The sequence below is a fragment of the Numenius arquata genome, chromosome 11 (genome assembly GCF_964106895.1).
Source record: "Numenius arquata chromosome 11, bNumArq3.hap1.1, whole genome shotgun sequence".
Classification (NCBI taxonomy): domain Eukaryota; kingdom Metazoa; phylum Chordata; class Aves; order Charadriiformes; family Scolopacidae; genus Numenius; species Numenius arquata.
The window spans coordinates 33,220,494-33,241,163 of NC_133586.1; positions in this window are offsets into that span (position 1 = coordinate 33,220,494).

Below are 20,670 nucleotides of genomic sequence, written 5' to 3' on the forward strand. Positions count from 1 at the left end.
AAGGAAAAAGGTTGCGACGTTGGAGGGCAGATAGCTCATGACCCGTGGTAACAGTCAACAAAGTCAACAAAGAAATAATGTCAGAAAACCCACTTCTGTCATTTTCAATCTTTACTACTTGGTGAGCAGCAAGAACCTGGCAGACTGGAAGTAGTGCCTTATGGTCACAGGAGAAATAAACGTTCTTAAAATGCTTTGTTAGGAATTACACAGTGATTGTATCCTGCTGGATCCCTCGTGTCTCAGCCTGCTCCTGGCACTGCCTGCTCAGAGAAACATTTGCTGGGCTGGCTGCACTGCAGAACACAAACTGGCCTCAACAGTCCAGTGACTCAGAAAAGAAACGTGACCTTCATAAGTGCCCCAGATGTTATTTCAAACACAGATAAGCTTCCACACTTGCTACTGTGTTTATCGTGTACCACTATCATTAATATGAAATGAAATACCATTGCTGCAGAGATATAGAGTAGGGCATGATGTAGAACTTAAATCGCACGTGGATGTTTCTGGATCACACCCCAATCAGGCAGTAATCAACTATGCTGGTGCATTTTTAAGTGAGGACGTTTATTAGAGAGCTTTCCTTATTGCCTGCCCACTGCAGATTTTATTCAATCTACATTTCACAGTCGTTCAGGAAATCTCCCTGATGAGGGTGATGATGACAGTTTTTAAACCTTGGCAGTGTTTCCTTTTACAACTGCAAATATTGGCAAGTGCCTTGACCCTTCAGTCTGGACCTGATGGTGCTACGGAAGCTGCAGATTCAGGTGTGAAAAAGAAACTTTCTTGCCTCAGAAAGACATCAGTTAGGTTGGCGAGGTCAGCAGCTATTAGAAAGAAATGAAATCAAGGACTGAAAGGAATCAGGAAGAAATGAAATTGAGGTTCATCTTCTAAAGTTTTCTTAGGTTTACAAAGATTGTCAAGTAAATCCATGGCTATTATTCACTACATGGGGTTCCTATAATGCAAGTGAAATACAATTTCCTGATAATGTATGAACTCTGATTTCCTGCTTGTTGGGTTTTGATTCTTCTGGCGATCCTTTCTGCTCTGAGTAAATATAGAGTAGAATTTTGTCCAGGGGAGGGTTAGTTTGGATTCTTGGAAAAAACTTGATTTCCTTAATCCTAAATTTTCTGAAGAGAAAGGGTGGATCTAATTCCCTGTGCAGTTCTGCAACAGCCTGTCTTGGCCCTTGCACTGGGTTTCACTTTGGGCCCTTTCATTGGAAAGGCACATAAAGTGCTCTCCTGTGAAATGATGTAAAGGCTGCATATGCACAACTAAGGTAAAGAGAACAAAGAGTGAAGTTTGTATCTAATTTTGTTTAGGGACCATTCATGAGGAAAAGAAATGAGAACAGTAACAGACTGCATTCACAGCTGATGTGAGTCCTTAATGGATTTTCTCCTAGGTGCTTTTCAATTACATTTCAACCCATGCAAACTTCTGGCATCTGCAACATCCCATGGCAAGCTCATTCAAGCTCATGATATGAAGAAGTGTAGTTATTTTGAATAATAACAAAAATAGCTAGATGGTTCCTCATTCCTGTTTTGGAAGATTCAGTGTGTAATCATTCCTGCTTTGCTCCCTCCATGCCACTCATGGTGACCTGCTCTTTGCAGCACGTTCATTGAGCTTTGCCAGGCAGAGGGCTCCTAGTCTGTGTAAATGTTCCTTGTACAGAAGAAGATCCATAACTTTCAGCAGCAGCTGTCTTGCCAAAGGGCAAGGCGGGGATTGCTCAAGAAGATTTAGTCCATAACAAAATCCCAGCCAAGGGGTGGATTTTGTTTCTACACAAAACTCTTTACACTTGATTCTTCAATACACACACACTCACCAAACCTTCAGTTTAAAACTGCCCCAGTTCAGGGCAATTGTTCTTATTTTATTTTTCTGGTTGAGAAATAACTGGCGAAAGGGGCATAATCTATCAGAAAATGCAAGTCTGTTAAAATGTACAGTCATCAAAATGATTAAAAAAATCAATTTTAGTGGGAAAATTGCAGGAAAAAAATCAATCCAAATGTAATGACTTCATAAAGTTAAACACCCTGAGGATTTCATATGCTACTGCCAATTGAGCCTTAGCTACAGCTATGCACTGGTATTGTTAACAAAAATTATTGAGGGTAAAAATACTGCTGCAACTTATTAACATTTCCATAATGCTACAGCTTAATTTAACAATGTGTCCAAATTCACAATCTAATTTTGCGAAGTAAAGCTGTATTTTGTAAGGCTGGAAATTTTTTTTTTTTTCCGTTAGTGTCACTAGGCATCTTGGCTGTTGGGGCAGCTTTGGGAATTTTAGATGGCTTTTTCTAATAATAAATTATTAATAAAGTTTAGCTGAAAAATGTTTACAGCCTCAAAACTGACTATACTAATACAGATGAACTATATTTTAAAAGATTCAAAAGATAAACTATAAAAATTAAATAAGACCACTGATAACATTACATTTCTTGATTTCATGGCGAATTAATAGCTCTTTTAATTCCCAATTTTTTTTATGTCAATGAGTGCTTTTTCCACTCTGATTCCAGTGTACTGGGTATTTAAATTTATAGCATTAATAATGTATTTGTTAAATAGTTATTCCTTTGCTTTATTTTCATCCGGCCATGACCCAATCCCAGCACATTGTTTAGTGCTAAAATACTTACTGATGAGTGAGTTCTTTGCTTTTAAAACAAGGTCATTTGCGATTAAATGCTAAGGCAAAAGAGTTAAATATTTCAGTATCATGTTTTTTTCTCACTGATGTTTTCAGACAAATCTGTGCTGGAGCAGTAAGACCAGGAACTTAAGAAAACTTGTGGTGCAGAGCAGCTGGGACCATATGGCACTCTTCATCTTGGGTAAGCCCTTCTTGTGCTGATACAGCAGCTCACTGAAACCTTGTGGACATGCAGTACCAAACACTACTTCCTGCTTCTTAATCGGTTTCTTTCAACACCTCTTCAGTCAGTCTTGTATCTCTAGAGAACATAGACTGCCTGGCAAATCGTGTTTTTTCAATGCTTTACCAACATGCTTCAGGCATAATTCAGTGATTTATGGAACAATTCTCTATTTAAAGTCGAGTGAGTGACCAAAATATAAAACAGGAAGCATCTCAGTGATGCAAGCAGTTGACATGGAAACTTGCTCAGGCCAATAACTATTATTTTCCACCAAATCTTTCAAAAATCATAAATATTTAATGTCATGAACAGCAATTACTCGAGTGCTGCTCTTGAGAAAGCATCTGGCGTTTTTCTTTCCTATGAAGAGGTTTTTGAGTATTTGGAGGTTGGTCCTCTGCTGGTGACAGTGAAGGGGTTTTCTACCATTAAAATCAACTTGATCTTTATGAAGCCCTAACTCTGCTTTATTGAATGCATATTCTGCTATAAACATAAAAATACATAAAACCTGCAAATTGCAGTCTACAGTATATTTTCTAAGGAAAATTAAAAGTACCAATTTTTGTGGCATTTATGGCAAGCTAAACACTGTATATGTGGGCTTCAAATTAAAAAGCAGCAAGAACACAGAAGTGTTATGAATACTCTGACTGTATCCATGCATCAGTTTTTACTGTGAAGCTAAACATTGCAGAGAGTCAGCATTATGGTCCCTAATCTGATGGTTAGGAGCTGCTTGTGCTAAACATGCCTCTGTGTGCAGGCAAGGACCCTATTACTTGCTGGCTGTTTCCAAAGGGTGCTGATAAATACAGTTTTCCCAATTCTGTGCTCAAAGCACCCCACTGAACTTTCCCATGTAATGGAAGTGGTGACCTCCAGCACATATTTTACCATATTTCTAAGCCATTTCAGAGTGCAATTTCCTAATGTCAGCTGCAGCATAGGAGATCCCATGTCTTTAAATGACACGTGATGCACTGAGCTACACCTTCTGTTCATTGCCAGTGTGAAGGGGCAGTAGGATGGATTCCAGCACCCTGTTTTTGAAACTTTCTCACTCCATCCTGCCTGCAGTCACAAATCTGTTTCTTTTAGACCCCATTAAGACACTAGACAAACTAAGTCTGGCTTGTGAAATGCCAGCCTCACCAGAGCTCAGCTGTTTTGTCTACTAGAAGTCTTATGTATTTAAATATTGGTTGCTGGCACTAGTTAAATCCTAGTGTAATTCTTGCCATTTTCACTTCTTTTATTTCCCAACCAGCCATATGAGACAATGTTGACCAAAACACCCTTTGAGGATGCTGCTTTACTCAGTGTGCAGGGCCTGCACTGGCCTAGCTTCATTTTCCCACTGTGCTCCTGATAGGAAAATTACTTGTTTCTATCAGGAGCACAGAACAAACACAGCAAAATGATCTACAGAAGTAGATCAAAGGTGGAAGAATAAATCAACTTTTAGTAGACTTGTGCTTCCTGGCAAAGAAAGGCTGAGAATATTCCAGATTGCTGCCCTAAAACAATCAATGAGAGGGAAAGAACACACATTTTGAAGGCAAAAGAAGTGGCTGTGTGAGCACAAACTGAATTACACACATCCTATCAAATTAATCTGATTGTACTTTAAACTGTTTACGAAATTGCAGGGGAAGGTACTCAAATATGACAGCTTTCCATGAAAATGCCTTTGCAAATTAAGCATTATGAAATACTTATTGTGGATCTTACAAATTTTTAAAGATACTACGTGGTAACAGCAGGGGTCATGGAAACCTCTGTCACCTGATCATGGCCATTTCTAATAAAAAATATTTCAAAGAAAAGCTTCACCTCTTCTAACCCCCCCACTCCCTCAGGACTGAGGAGCTCTGTTTGGGTCATGGTGTTACATTGCTTTTCTTGAGTATCACACAGTAAACATGCCAGGCAGGGGTAAAGAGAAATAGGTATATCTCATTGCTGAAAGGAACAGGTCTCAAGCACGTTTCTTACGTATTTTATCTTCATAGCTGCATGGGTCGCTCATTGAAAAGTTGCTTTCAGGATAAATCTGAAAAACAGAGTGTGCTAACTCTACTTCATTTAAACTGAAACTCAATGAATCTTAATTAAGACAGCCTGTTGGGGGTACTGCTATTTTTTTACAAGCTACTAAAACCAAAATAAGCTACTATCCAGTAAACAACTGCATTCTGGGAATTTCAGAACGTCTGATGATGTTTGTATCTTCATTACCCCTGGGATGGCATCACTCAATTAGGTACAAAGCTGAGCTCATAAAAGGGAACTTAAAGAGTTTTCCATATCATCCTTTATTGTGTGCTCACATCTGGGTCAGCACAGAATTAAAAACAAGATCATCGTGTCATCATTTTTGACAAAGGAAGCATATTGTGCACATATTATTCTGGTTATCTAATGGAAAAGGTTTGGACTTGATGGGTTGTTTTATTCCCCACAGCCCATACAGCTGTCTCAGAATTTTAGTACTGTCAGATACAAAATCCAAAGCTTTAACTTATTCATATATTTGATATAAATAATGATATCATCATACTAAAACAAATTAATACGAGTTTGAAAAAACAGTTAACCCTCATGCTTCATGGTATAAATTGTGTCTTGGAAAGAAGATAATTGGCCATTTTAAGATTTCTTGGGCCTTTCTCTACAGTAACATGAGAGTTTTATCAGCTCACATATTATTAAAGAAAGCTTTTAGAACTAAGCATTCTTCCTCACTGCTTCTTGGGTTGTTCTGTCAGATAGGAAGTATTATCTGGAAAGCAAAAGCTAACTGAAGTCTTGTAGTCCATCATTCACTCTCTACAAGTGTGACAGAAAGTTGAGATATAACCTCACCAGTGATTCCAGAACGACTTGTGTAACCTTTGGCTCAAATAAAATGTTGTTTTTCCCCTCCTCAATTGTGTAATAAATAAAGGATCAAGAAGTGAAGAAATGCAAATATTGTTATCAGTGAGAGTAATGAAACCCTGAAACGACTTTTGAGACATCTCGTAGTTTCTTCATCATTAATTACAAATTGATGTCTGTCTATAGTCTTAAATTCAGCTCCAGCCTGTTGAGCTCTGTTCAGGAATTACTGGACAAAATACAATGAACTTGACTGGGTGGAGTATTAGTGTGTGATCTAAATAGTATTTTCTATTTTTAAAATTTCTGAGGCAATATGTACCCAAAGCAGGTTTACATATTAACAAAATTACCACTGGAGGTGTTTCACAATCAGTGAGAGGCAAACCTCAAGGGCGAAATAAAAGGTAATTGGCTCTGGAAGAAGCAGTCACCGCAAATTACGTTTCACTCTAAAACAAAAAAAAATATCATTCTCCTTCATCATCTCAGCATCTGTATCAAGGTTAACTATTTTCTGTTAACCTCTAAAATATATGATTCTATGATAAATTCAAGCACAAATATAAATGCTGCAGCTTTATCATTTTTATCAGTTACACATGAGCTTATTCTTTCTTTTAAAGTAAATATTAGGGCATAAGGTCACCAGAAAATTTGACTTTGAAATAATTCAGTCATCAGAAGAGATACACAAATATTGCCTTAGAGGAAATCCCCCAGGGAAGTAACTGGGACAGAAGCCAAAATCTTTACATTCTTCCTGGCATATTTGTTCACAGTCTTAATTTAATTAAATCTAATGGGATTCATGAATGATCCCAGTACTTTAGTCTCCACTATCTCAATCAAATAAGCCTCCAGATACCAACAGCCCCATTTGAAAGTGACTTTTGTAATTAATTTTCTAAAATAAGTGTACTTAATTTACACACAATTTACTCTACTTCCTTATTGTCTGATGAAGTAAAAAATATAACTTGAGTTGGAATGAGCTTGCCAGTCAACGTAATTATTTCTTTACCTGCTCTTCTCATAAAAGTTTTCGATTTGGTTTGTCTTTGTAAATTTTCCCATTTACTCTTTGGTTTCACCTTGCTGGTTTTCAGCACAAGGGGAACATAAAATAGCAACTGGTATGTTGTACCTGAAACTGGAAGCACCTGTCATTTTAGAGATACTGAAGAGAGATCTGCCTGTGTTTAGCATTAGCCTTTGAGGACTGAGTAGACCATGCAATATGAAATTATTTATATGCACAAGCTAATTAAGCTTTATTTGGATTTCCTTTTGTTAAGCAGTTTGCTAATTTGCATATTAATCTTACATTAATTAAAAGAGGGTTGCTGCCCACCAAACCCCCTCATTAAATGCTAAGTTCACTCATCTGATAGATGTCTGTTTTTCCCAGGTCTCCTAATAGAGATGTATCTGGAACACGCAGCGCTCTTGGGAAGGGCAAAAGACTGAATAAAGCTAGAGCCTTTTGTCACCAAGGTAAGCCACAGCTGGCGATTCAGCTTCCTACAGGTGCCTGCCAAGACATCCTAGCACCTGAGCTTCTTCCTGTTTATAGCTGTAACTACAGTAACTACAGTCCTGCTCTGCTCTTCTAGAAGCATTGTATTTTCTCTTTTACTGAGATGTGCACATACATACACTGTAATTGACATTTAAATTAGAACTGTTTGCCCAGAGAGGAAGGAGAATCTCCATCCTCGGTGACTTCCACACTTGAAACAGGCGTGGCCCTGAGAAATGTGTTCTGACCTTGAAGCCAGATCTAGCATTAAGGCTGGTTCTGCTTTGAGGGAGGGGGTTGGACCAGAGACATCCAGTGCTTCTTTCCAACTGAAATTATGCAATGATTCTCTAACGGTGGCACTTCTGTATTTGTTCTGGGCAGAGGGACTTTGCTTCTATGATATGAATCACTCTTGCTTTAAACAATGTATTTTCTTCTGGGCAGTCACATCTCTCTTTGAAATACCTTATTTGTGTTCTGGAAGAATGGCCTTTTATGGATTTGAGAAGTGTGAATTCGCTGCAAGCAATGCCGTGTGCTGTGTTTTAGAAAATATGCCACTGGCACAAAATTCACAGCTGATTGTATTTGCCAAATATCAGATGAACTCTGTATCTGAATACTGAAGAGTTTTTTTCACTCTTTCCAACTTTGCAATTTCTGTGTTTTTAGTTATTAGTCAATGTAGCTTGTTTATAGATGCTGGCTTCTAGGAAATGTACAACAACAAACAGCCCTCTGCTCTCCCCTGGCCTTGTCCTCAGATGCCTTAGTTCATATTGGAACTATTTCCTTTTCCCTGAAGCACATATATTTTTCATCCACCGTTACAGCCAGTGAAAGAATTTTCACCTCCCACCCTCAGAGTGATTTTGAGTATTCACAAATGACAGTTACAAAATGTTTTGGATAAAAGCAAATTATGTCCTGCTATTCTTCAGATGCTTCAAATGTTTCTTCAGAAATTATGTATTAATCTGCATACAAAGGCTGAAAATAATTTTTATGTTGGAGTTAGTTGTGTATGTGACATTTAACATAAAATAATCTACTATGGCAGAAGTACCCTACTTTAAAGTTGACAAAGACAATCTATGATAATTAAGGAAGCAATTTTTTTTTTTCATTGCCAAAATTATTTCCAGAACTTCTTCTTGGAGATATTGCATTTTTCTTAATTTATGTTGTTAAAGCTGAAATACTCTGCAGTAATTTAGTTTCTTCATTTAACATAATAGTTAAACAATCAGAAGTATTATTAATGATGACTTTTAAATACAAGCATAATTATATTGTCAAAATATGCAAACATATTTTCTAGCTATTTTTGGAGACATTTACTGTTACTTAACCAGACATACTGGTTAAGTATTAAAGATTGTTTTAAGGGACTGAGAAATAAAATAGTTCCATGAGTATCATAGGGATTTAACTCCACTTTTCTGATGTTACTGTCTCTGAGGCAAGAGGAGTTGCTATGAAAAATGCTTTGGCCACAGTCCCGTCACAATGTGATGAAAGTTTTATAAATACATACAATGTTTCAGAAAGCATAACTTTGTTTCCATTTTATTTTTGCTGCTGAGATCTGACTAATATTTTGAATTTAATTTTACATCTGAAAACTTTCCCGTTCTGTAATTTCATGATGGGCAGCGCTGCTCCAGACTTTATTAGGTAAAAGATTTGCTATCGGAAAACTTACTTTCATCTTCCAAGCAGTGAGAAGTAAAATGTAAATAGAGCATGTCCTTTGTTGTACAACAGTGTGGAATACCCTATCTTCTTGGCTGTGGTGGTTAGCACCACATTTACACAGTCCTTTAGAGCACGACTCTGCTGGAGGGAAGCTGACACTGCGCACTCGCAAGGAAAGCCCCTCTGCTCCTCCCAGACATGCTGCCTCTGCTTTGTTGTTATCATGGTCAGCACAGAGAAATTAGAGTCTCGGCTTTTGGCTTTTCTCTTGTCATCTCTCAGGGGTTCCCGGGCGGTCCAGCTCAGTAAGTGCATCCATCTGTAAAATAACCATTCTGGTAGAAACAAACTGCAACACATGAGAAAATTGTCCTTTTCCATACAGATTGTTTCAAAATCAACAGCTTTAGTGTTTTTTACTGCCTTCCTATATTGCTTTTTTTCTGCTTGGAGAACATGTTGCAAAGATAAAGACTATACAGAGGGCTTGTACCATACTGATCTCTAGTACTTTAGGTGAAGTTTATGAAGATCCCAGGTCTTCAGCTGTGTTCACAAAGCAGGGCTTTGCTGGGGAGAAGCTAAGGGAACATCCATTATTTTATTAGCACTTTCTAGGGCTGCACGAGCTCTCTCCTCACAGCACAGGAAGCTGCCCATATGGCTGCAGGGATACTTTATATTCAGTTTAGTGCTGCCTATATCCCATATTTACGCACAAGAAAAGCTCTGGCTGATGCCTGCTTTCTGAAATTATGTGAGGCAAAGTTGAAGCTGAGATGTGGGACCTCCCTTTTCTCCAGCCCTATTTGTCTGTCACCCTTATTCTAAATTTAAGATATGGGTTTACAGAACGCAAAAGGAAGAATCAGAAATGCTGGCAGTTAAATTAAGCAGTGGAACATCTCGTGTTTATTTTTAGATTGAAAAAGTGGATTTTGTTTTCCATATGCTGAAGTTTTGCTGTCAGGGCCCGTCTGGTAATGTGCATGTTTTCAAAAACTTTGTGAACAAGTAAATGTTAGCTGTGCTTAGATGGACCTTTAGCTTAGCTTCTGACCCTTTCATGGTTATTTTTGGCAAGAAAGTTCCATAGAATAATAAGCAGTGAGACTGAAACATAGAGAAGAGCTGTGCTCTGTGTTGATGAAAGCTCTCAGAAGGCTTTTCCAAAAGGAGGCCTTTCTCTTCTTAGGATACACTTAGGTGACTTCTGTCACCTCCTATAAGCACAACCTAAGAGGCAGCTCTACAGCACCTGTGAATCTCTGCCTCTCAAAGCAAGCAGGCCTCAGCATTTCCTTTAGCTTCCTTCATGAGTGACACCTGCCAGATTCAGAAGGCAATGATGTACTACTTTTCAGCATCTCAGAAGTCTGGTGCCTCTGAGCCAAAGCATATATTTGCTTAGAATCACAGATGCCTCCTATCTTTATTGAACAGCTATTTCAGCCCAAAATGAAGACTGTAGTCCCAGAAGACCTTGAAAGAAGTTTTATGAAATGTTAGATAGGAATAGCACAGTACAGTGAAATGTGTAACGCACACAGCTGATCTTTGGCCTGCTTACTTTTCTCTCTGGGAGAATAATGTCTGTACATAAACACTGTGTGTTGGACTGCCCGCCAGCTGCAAATGTTCCCCTTAAGAAGAATGAATCATGAGCCTCCTGTTCGAGGGAGATGTTGGACATAGAGGTTTGTGGTGGAATTCAGCTCTTCTAGCTTGAGATACCTGTCATGTATACATCAGCTCTGAGCCCTTTGTTCAGATTCCCCTCACTGGCAAAGCAGCACCTTTTTGGGATGATTCCTCTCCTCCTGAAGTAGAAGTCTAAAATATCGAATGAATTGCCTATTAGGAATACCAGTTTCTCCCCTCTGATACTGAAAGGAGTCTAGAAAACTAACTCAGATGTCGACATCTGTTTGTTAGCTTCTAAATATGGACCAGATGGATGGACTTTCAGTGTGGAGATATACCAGCTGTTACTGACAGAACTAAAGACACACAAAGATACCTTCCTTTAAATTTAGAGCTTTGTTATAGCCCTGTAGGCTATATATTTGGAAAATCACCTCAGAAAAAGCATCATTGTATATGGACATGAAATGTTCATGACCTGAATGTCTGAAAGAAAAAAAATCTAGTATATGTTTTTGTGGTATATGGTTTGTGGACTCATTCAATGAGAAATAGATGCCAATCTAGTGATTGGTTGTACTGTATTCTTTTTTTTTTTTTTTTTTTTAACTTGAAAACCCCTGAAATGCAGGATTTTTTTAGATTTTAAAAAAAGCAACTCTTCTATTACTGCTCCTATATAATAGTGTATGTTCAAAATTTAGCTGCTAACCCACAATCCTGTAAAGGTCTTTGAAAACTGCATTACTGAGGGTAATTTTTAATACAGTGACAGTATATTTTGGTTCTCCTGTTTCCTTAATTGTAATGTTTGTTCAGCCCAACTTTTGATGTTAGACTGGTAACAATATACAATAACAATCTTAGAATATAAAGCCTGATCTACAGCTTTTTCAGCTCTTTACTGTGTTATTAGTATGGAAAGCTGCCCATTTTCACTCTTTCAATACAAAAGACATTTGTAGACTGGCTAACAAAGCCTCTCAACTGTCGAGAAATACCCAGGTAGTAGCTGAGAATGTGAGTAGAGGAAATTAATTCTGGAAAAAATGCAAGTTTAAATTCTGAGACATTAAATTCCCATCTTATCTGGTCCAGCCCAGTGCAAATATCACTCATTAATGACATAGCTTTGAATTTCCGCACTGTTTCCATCATTTTATATCTTGGGACTTAATCATATTTATATTGTGATTTGATTAGAAAAGGCTGATGTCCGGATCTTGTTAAAGGAATGAAGGTGATAAATACTCCTCCTTGTTTATTGTATCTGTTTCTGATGCATCAATGGGAGAGGTGAAAGGGAAGTAGAATAAAGCCATCCAGATAAATTTTTAATACATAGTTTTATGGTTCTGCAATAGCAACTATATAATGAGGCTTGTGAAATAGTGTCTGTTACGTTCCCAGCCTATAATTCCCCAGTGCCACAGGTCTGTGCACAAGAAAAACAGTTTTGCCACTTTGAAAGTTATTTAGATTCAGGTCATGCTATTTATTAAGCAATATCCAAATCCACAAACCATTTTGTGGATTTCAGCAGAGTAACTTTTGTTTTGGGTGCTATTGAAATGATTAAGGAGGATTTCATACAGCCAACTACTCACAGTAATTTCACCAGGAAAAAAAGAAAGGAACAAAGCAGTGAACTTTTCTGTGTAATTTTCACTTGTTGGCCATTCTATAGTACAAACATTTCCACTAATAGCAGTTTTACAGATTTTGAAATTTAAATGTTGAATCTGAACTTCAGTCCCAACTGAAAGGAAATCCCGAGCCCCGTTGCAGGTTTTTCTGCATACGCCTGTGTGAAGGACAGATTTTGTGGCACTGATGTAGTGCAGGGATTGATGCCCAGACTCTTGTGCTTTTCACTTTGACACTGAATAGGAGAGCTTTCCATGGAGAGTGTTTGTTTTGCCCTTTCCATCCCACACATCCAACACTCATCATCACCAGCACCTAACCCATAGCACACCACAGACAATATAGTGATTTTCTTTCTGTCAGCTTCAGTTTCAATATTTTATTTCCCATGGCATAAACCAGCCTGGAGGTTCTCCCAGGATGCTCTCTGCAAACTATAGGCTGGTAATTACTGCCTTAAGTGGTCTGAAGGCAACCCAACCTGCTGAGGAATGGGCTGTGTGCAGTGGGTCTCCAACCAGAAACGTTCATCTGTCTCAAGGGTGAAGCTTGTGATTGGCAATGTGGTTTTATCATATGGTTTGCAGCTGTTGATTTGTTCTAAGTAGGGATTTAAAGTGAATAATCCTCTCTATTTGCCTAATGCCAAATCATACGGGTATGAGAGCTGGGGAAGGGAACAAGAAAAATGCTGGACCCTTGTTTAATTATATTCCTGTTCTTACCTGCTTTTCAGCCATTGGTCTCCAAGCAATTAATGAAATAGGCCAGTAATACTACCTCAAATTCCATGTGTCCCAGTTGCAAAACAGTGGTATAAGTAGGTGCAAAACACAGAATCTCTGAGTCCCAGGCAACTACCCTGTCTGTGACAGTATTTTGAGAAGGTCTTATTAGTCAGCATTTTTTCTGTTTTCTCAGCGTTTGGTAGTACATGCAGATTCTTTTTGGCTTGTTTGTTTTAAATACAGATGTCACTTCAAATTAGAGTAAGAGTAAATAAGAACAAGGCAGTAGAATTCCCATATAAAAAAAAATAAACAAAAGGCCATTGTTTTATCGTTAAAACTGTTTGTTTCTTCCCTCCTTCCTCTCTCCTGAACTTAAAATATCCAGCTATAATTAAATATCCTCCTTTTAAAGTAGGGAACTATATTCACAGGACTGGAGAGGCCAAGAGGCAAAGCCAGGATGGGAGAACATAGCTTTCTCCAAGCCCTTTGGTGGGAACCACAGTATTGCCTTTGCTCCAATCTCTTCAGACAGTTTCCCAGCAGGATACTGAGCTGCTTGTACACACTGATGCACAACTAGAGCCTATATGCTAAATTAATTTAATATATTCTATAAACTTAATTTAAAAGCACACATATGCAATTAAAGAAGTCTTCACCATCTTGGGCCTTCTTTTATGACCCATATCCACTGTCCACCTCCTTCTCGGTTTTCCCTAAATTCCCCTGCTCTTTTCTCTTGCTTCTGTTTTATAAAGAGGAAGGGTTAAATGAGTATCTCCTGGGATTCTTGTATATCAAGGATTCTGACATGGCTGGTGCTTTTTTCCCTGTGCAAGAAGGGGATAGTTTCTGCAGAGATCTCTGCTCCCTCATGCTTTGCAGTGTGCACCCCAGAATTCCTCCTTTGGCTGCCACCCTATAAAGGGGGGATTTCCCTGCTGTGGTCACTGCTGCTCTCTGACAGGGGAGGCAGAGTGCAGCCCTCACACAGCAGATCTTCACCATTTGATTTGTTGAAGGATGAAGGCTCTTGCGATGGGATCTCAAGCTGGGCTGCTGCTTCAAGTCTGTTAGGTGTATGTCAGTCTCTCTCAAGAACTTGACAAATATCCTGGTGAGAAGCTGATTATCTTTTAGAAATGTATAGTTTAGATACCACTCTCTTTTCTCTCCTTGAACTGTACAGGTCTTACTGTGCTTTGGATCGTACAGTTGCACCTATATTAGGCGTGAGTCATAAGAGGTCTAACTACTGCTCATAACTTCTTCCCCCTCCTAGCTAGAGGCTGTCATATTCTGGAATAGAGAAGATGAGGCCAGCGTAAATGCATGATTATAGCATGCTGGCAAAATCTCCTTCTGCTCGGCACGAGACATCCAAGCAGACTAAAGACAAAGTGGGCATCTGTGTATGTTGCGGCCTGTTTGGGGCAGGAGTGGCAGCCTGCCACCCAGGGCAAGAATTCCTCCAGAGTGAGCAGTGGGGAGAGCAGGCAGGTCAACCTGTTGGGCTCATCCTGCTGAGTCCCGGCCTTCCCTTCGGGCTTTCTCAAGAACAGGACTAACAGCAGATAATGGTAGGATTCAGAAATCCCTCTGATGTGTTGAAAGAAGTAGCAGCTGCCTTCACCTCTCCTTGCTCCCCTCCCAAATACATAAAAAGAAGGGTCTGCATAGTGGCACTACAACAGCAGAACTTTCTGTACTTTGTAGCTGCCTCCCAGCATAATAACACCCAGGCTTCAGTGCCTTATGGCTGTGGCTGTGTTTCTGGAAGACATGAAAAAACAACCTGTGAAATATTTGCAAATGTGCAACTAAAACTGCATACACACCTTCCTATGCATGCAACCAGCAAACAAACAAGATGGGTAAAAATAAACGTGGTAAACTAGAAGAGAAAATTTATTTTTACTTGCTTATAAATGAGTACCATGATGCTGATGCTGCACAAGAAAATTGAGAGATTTTTCTTTTTCTTCAGAGAGGTTTTTTTATAGAAAGAAGTTGAGAAACATTCCTTTTTGGCAAACTTTAGGAAATTCTAGCTCCAGGTTCTGAGGCAGACCCAGGAGTCCCGTTAATACTTGGTTGTACAGCCTTTGTTTGAGAAAGTATCCTAATTTCAGAGCACACAAAGACAATGTAATCATTAGTAAAATAAATAAGTGCATATATTCTTAGGGCGCTCAGCCAGTATAGTATAGTTGTCCTAAAAGAATACAAACACCAGTCTGAAAATGAAAACCTGCTGCTATTTTTTATTAATTCTGGATCTTATGTATTTTTCTTTTTTAATTGTATCTACAAAAAGCTGGTAATTTGAGGGCAGTAACATCAATTAACAGTTTAGTTGGAGTTGCAAAGATTGTCTAATTGGAAAGGCTGTAGTACAATGATATGCAAATTAATAATTTCAATTTCAAATTAATGCTAGCCAGAGGGAAGTTGTGTGTAAGATTTATTTTTCAGATTGATGAAATCTCTAAATACAAAATGTATACATATCTCTCTGATGGAAGAGGAAAATGAAGAGCCAGATTGTTATGCTGGTGTAGAAATCAGAGTAATTGCGATGAAATCAGAGTTACTGCTCATTTACAAAGTGTAGCTCAGAACAGATTTTGCCCTGAAGTGCTTTACGCCTTGGCCATTTATCATCTCCTTTGAAGACGATGGAATTTGGAGTGGGCTGAAGTGGTAGTTCAAAAAGCATATGGTATGGCAACAAGATAAAATTGAAGTAGTATGTTGTGGAGACCTGCATGAATCAGTCATGCTTATAAAGACTATATATAGAGAGACATCTCCTTCCAAGGAGATTCCTGTGGGGACCATACCAAGTACTTAACAGACTGTCTGAAAATAAATCCTGACACTCTAACCTGCAGGAAGAAAGAGGTGTCCTTTCAAGTTTCTTGAGCCAAAATAATTCTGCAGATTCCAACAGAGTGGGCTGGATGGTTTTCCTCTGGTTGACATACTTCATTTGTCTAGGTCCTGGTTGATATTCCAGATTCATGTGTTTATTATTTTTTAATAATAATAACAACAGCAACAATAATATAAATAATAATCTGAAGGACGTTGAATACAGCAGACTGATAAAAGAAACAAGATCCAAACAAGGCTTTCCCTCTGGAAAACAGTTCTCCCTCCATACTGGAAAACTGAATTGTAGTTGGAGACGGAAGGTGGTCTCAGCTGGTATCCCGCGGTGACTAGATCCAAAGCAGTGCTATATACACTAGAGATTTTGTTAACATTTTAAACCTTGCCTGGAGTAAGTACTGAGTAAAAGTTCATGTTTGTGTTTCCCAGCTGTTGTGATGGGGCTGGCTACACAAAAAGGAATGGTGACATCAGTTCTTAAGTCAACTGGGAAATTTTAGGAGATAACTGAATGAATACAAAACCTTCTCAAACATCAGCGAATGTCTTAATTTCTTCACAGGAAAATGCTTTTAAAGACATGATATTTTATCAGGACAACATGTTATTTTGGCTGTCTTTGGGCATGTGTATTACATTTGTACATGAAATCATAGTCCAACAACAATAATAGTTAAGTTGATCTCCAGGAAGGATATGTGATTATAGAGCATTGACAAAGGGTGATCAAAACCCTCAATATGCCCCACTGAGAGACGAGAGAGACAAGCAAAGACTGTGAAAAGTTTGTCCGTTTTCACCCTCTGTGATGGAGCCAGGAACAGGCTGGTTCTTTCAGCTGTGTTTAAAGAAGGAGATCTTTATCTGAATATTGGGGCTGGGAGGCAGTAGAGCACCCCCTGAGGCACAGATCTGGTAAAAGTGCTTGAAATTGCCCGAAGTATTGTTTTGGTCTGCGTGGGTTGGAAGAGTGAACCACCAACCACCTGGGGAAAATCTGAAGAGAAACAGAGGGGGCATTGCAACTCTGCACTTTCCTCTCTGTGGGGATTGTTTTGGTCTTTCTCCTGAAGCTTGCACCAGTTGTCTGCTCTTGGCTGAACATCTATTCATCATTTTATTACTCTGTGAAATCGATGAATTGCAATATAAAGTCTTATGAGCTTTAAATGGTCCAAAATTAGTATGTGTAGCGGTCAGAGGCCAATCAATCAATCGACAAAAATTAATCTGTCTTGTAAAGAGTGGCCTGAAGATCAATTTCTTGTGTGAGCTGAGCCACAGTATTGACTGAGCTGTGGGAACAGATGATGGACCTAAAAGTTCTACAAATTAAATGATTTAAATTAGTACTGCAAGTATTAAATCAATGCTAGGCGGAACAAGAGGTGATGTGTTCTACTGTTTATCCTAAAATTCAATCTGGACAGCTGTTGTGCAGTGCTATTTTTCACAGATTTGTAGTTTTCTGGGCCAGCATTCTGTCCTGTTCCAGTCTTTGTATTGCTTTTTATTCACTAATTTGGAACTGAATTATAATCAGTATGATTAGGGATAGACGGGTTCAAGGATTTTTCTACAGGTGACAGAAAGAGAAAGAAGAGGTGCTTTGAGTAGTATGATTCAGTCCATGAAAAATGACTAAAGTTAGTACCTCTTTTGGGAATATCAGCAGAGCAGCACTTCAGGATCGTGAAGGAATTTTCATTAGCATGAGCTCACAGATCAGGGTAAGGCATTTTATTCACTCAGAGCGTGTACGTGCCCTTGAGTACTGTTGCTGCATGTGTAGGTTTTGGAGGACACACAAGGATTTGGTTTCCACTGTGATTGATCTAAATCTTTAAATCTATTCTAAAAATGAGGGGTGGTGGTGAGGGGGAAGGTACTATGGTTATAGAGATGTCTTCAAGCTTTGGTTACTTTCCAGTTGCAAAACAGCAGTTTTCAATATCTCAAAGCAATAATTGGAACAACAATTGAAAAAAAGGTTATGTTACGTGACCCTCCTTCACAGCTGTAAGGCTGTCACCAAATACATCTGCTTCCCCACCTAATGTCATATTCACATTCATGTTTACTATGAAATAATTCAGATGATGAAAAATATTTTTTCCTGGGCTGAGAAACAGGGTCGTACTCCAACAGATATTTGATTGGAGCTTATGGTTGGTGATGCTGAATGTTTGGATTGCTCTTAACGGAATTTCTGTTTCATAATAGTATATGTAACTTTTCTACCCTTTCCTTTTCCAACAATGACTGTTGCTCTTGTATCTGAAGTTATGCCACAAAAAAAGTGTCAGAGCATCTGGAAAACAATGGCTGGAGAGTTGTAGTCAGGCAGTGAGCAATGGAGGTGGTTCAGGGATGCACCATGTAGGGGAGCGATTTCAGACAGCCTCTGAGTCCACGGCGAGGGCTTGGGGTCCTTCAGTCCATCCATGGTGGGCGTTATGATTTCTCTTGCGGATGGTATTCATAGCCCTCAATAAAACAGAAAGCAGGAAAAACAACCTGGTTAATTACCAAAGTACTGCGAGGAGTATTGGCCAGTGGAGACTCTCAGTCTCCTCTTCCATGTTTTTCTCTGAGGTACTGTGTTCTTGGCTGGGTGGGCTCCTGATTTCACCCTGTGCCCTGGATCCTAATAGTTCACTAGGATCTCATGAAAATACATGAACAGATGAGTGAAAAAGGCCCTGGGTAATACAATAAACATCTTTTCACCCCTATTTCTCTCCTAAATAAATGCTCTTTTTCTCCAGTGGCTGGAAGTCTCCTGTCTTCTTGAAAGAGCCACACTTTATTTTGGAGATAACACTGCGTTTTTTCAGCTGCAAAGATATTTTCTAAATGCATACTGGAGATAGGATATTGTTTCATCTCTCCTATCTATTTTCTTAAGAGGGTACAAAGTAGCTCAGTTGAAGAGCAGCAATTTAAAAAATGACAGCTGTTATGTGTGTGCATTTATATGTATGTATATTTATATGTGCCCTATGGTTCACCTTGACCTAGGTAACCATACATACTGTGGTCATTTTCTAGCACTAGCTGTAGATGCTGAAGTGATTTTGGGTGAAATTCTTTGCTGAATCTTGCTATTGCTATCATAACACTAACTTTAAACCACATGGAGGATTTTAAGTTCAATAAAAAAATCCAGACTCTCTCTTCAGGGCCACGTATCATGTTTACAGCTGCACCATTGCAACCATTGCTGTAATTCAGGTACTACATTTTCAAGTGTTACTGAAAAACACATCTAATTTTATGACATTTTTATCTCAGAGCGTTAGTGGAAAGGCTCATATAATACAAATTCATTTGCAAGCAAGGACGATTAGCCCAGCAGTAGCAGCTAAGTGAGGAAAGCTGTGGACTGAGAGCAGAAAGAGCTGTTATGTTTATTACAATGCCAAATAAACCATTTACAGCAAGAACTAATTGCCTGATTATTTTCAGTATCTGCTCTTCAATTAACAGAGTGAATATGCACCTTTAAAGAAAAAAAAAGATGTTATTTCTCTCAATGCTTTAGGGTTTTGTTTCAGCCTAGAGATAAGATAATATGTACGGATTTTATTCTTAGTCATTACACTAGAGTCCATTGCTGAGAGCCCAGCCAGCTCTGGGGTCTTTCACCCTGGCTTACGTGGGGAGGTGTAGGTTTACCTGTACTCTGAAACCAGTGACATTTTGTAACACATTTAATATGGCATTAAAACTTTATGATTTCAAGCATGAGATGGAAGAGACCGTGGGAGCAGACTGGAATAAGCTCCCTTTGTGGAGCTGCAGTGCAAGCGTAGTGAGAAAATTGCTGGTAACGTGACAATAAACTTTGTCTGTGTAAAGCGAGGTTGGTCACTCAGACCAATACACTGGGTCAATACAACAAAAATAATCCGATTCGGCTCCTTTTATTGGTTGGTCCGATCTCCTCTTTTTATTGCCAGTGAGCTTCTTATATGCATGAATGCTCACAAAAAGCAAATCTGACACTAATATTACTCAAGTTATGAATTATGAGAGCATAGGCACCCAGGTGAGATTTTTTTATTTCATATGCAATATGTTTATGTATAAATTACACAGGGAAAGTAAAAAAGATTCACGTTCAAAAAGTTTGGGGTAGTCAATCAGGCAACACAGCCAGTACAGGGGTACTTGGCTGCCCAGTGTGAGGTTGTGTTTCAGAGCTCTGAGGACCTGATGAGGGGTGCGCTGGCAATGCCTGTCTCAGAGTCTCATCTCCTGATGCTGATGCAGAAACTGCTCAGCACCAGGAGGGGTGCTCTAAGGGGAAGCCTCTGAACCAGGTACCTTGGATTGTGATCACAGTGAATGTTGAGGAAGCTTCTTCATGAAGCAATGAATCATGAGGAGACTTGGATGGAGAAAATTGATACAGGTCGGTTGTTAATCTCTCTGGTGATCTGCAGGTGGAAGTTGCTATGCTATTGCTAAGAATAGCTGTATGAACTATAAAAGCTTCATGCCTTGAAATCAAAGCAAGCTTTCTTCTGGAGAATTTCCAGGTAACATATTGCTCATGCACCAAGTCCATTTATTTCCTAAAGTGGTGCAACAAAAAGAACAATGGTGGAAGCACCAAGTCAGGAGTTCTCATCCTGAGCTCCGAGGTCAAATATATAAAAATTGAGAAACACCAGGGAGTGTATGTTCCTAACAGAAACTTGCAAAATAAATAAGA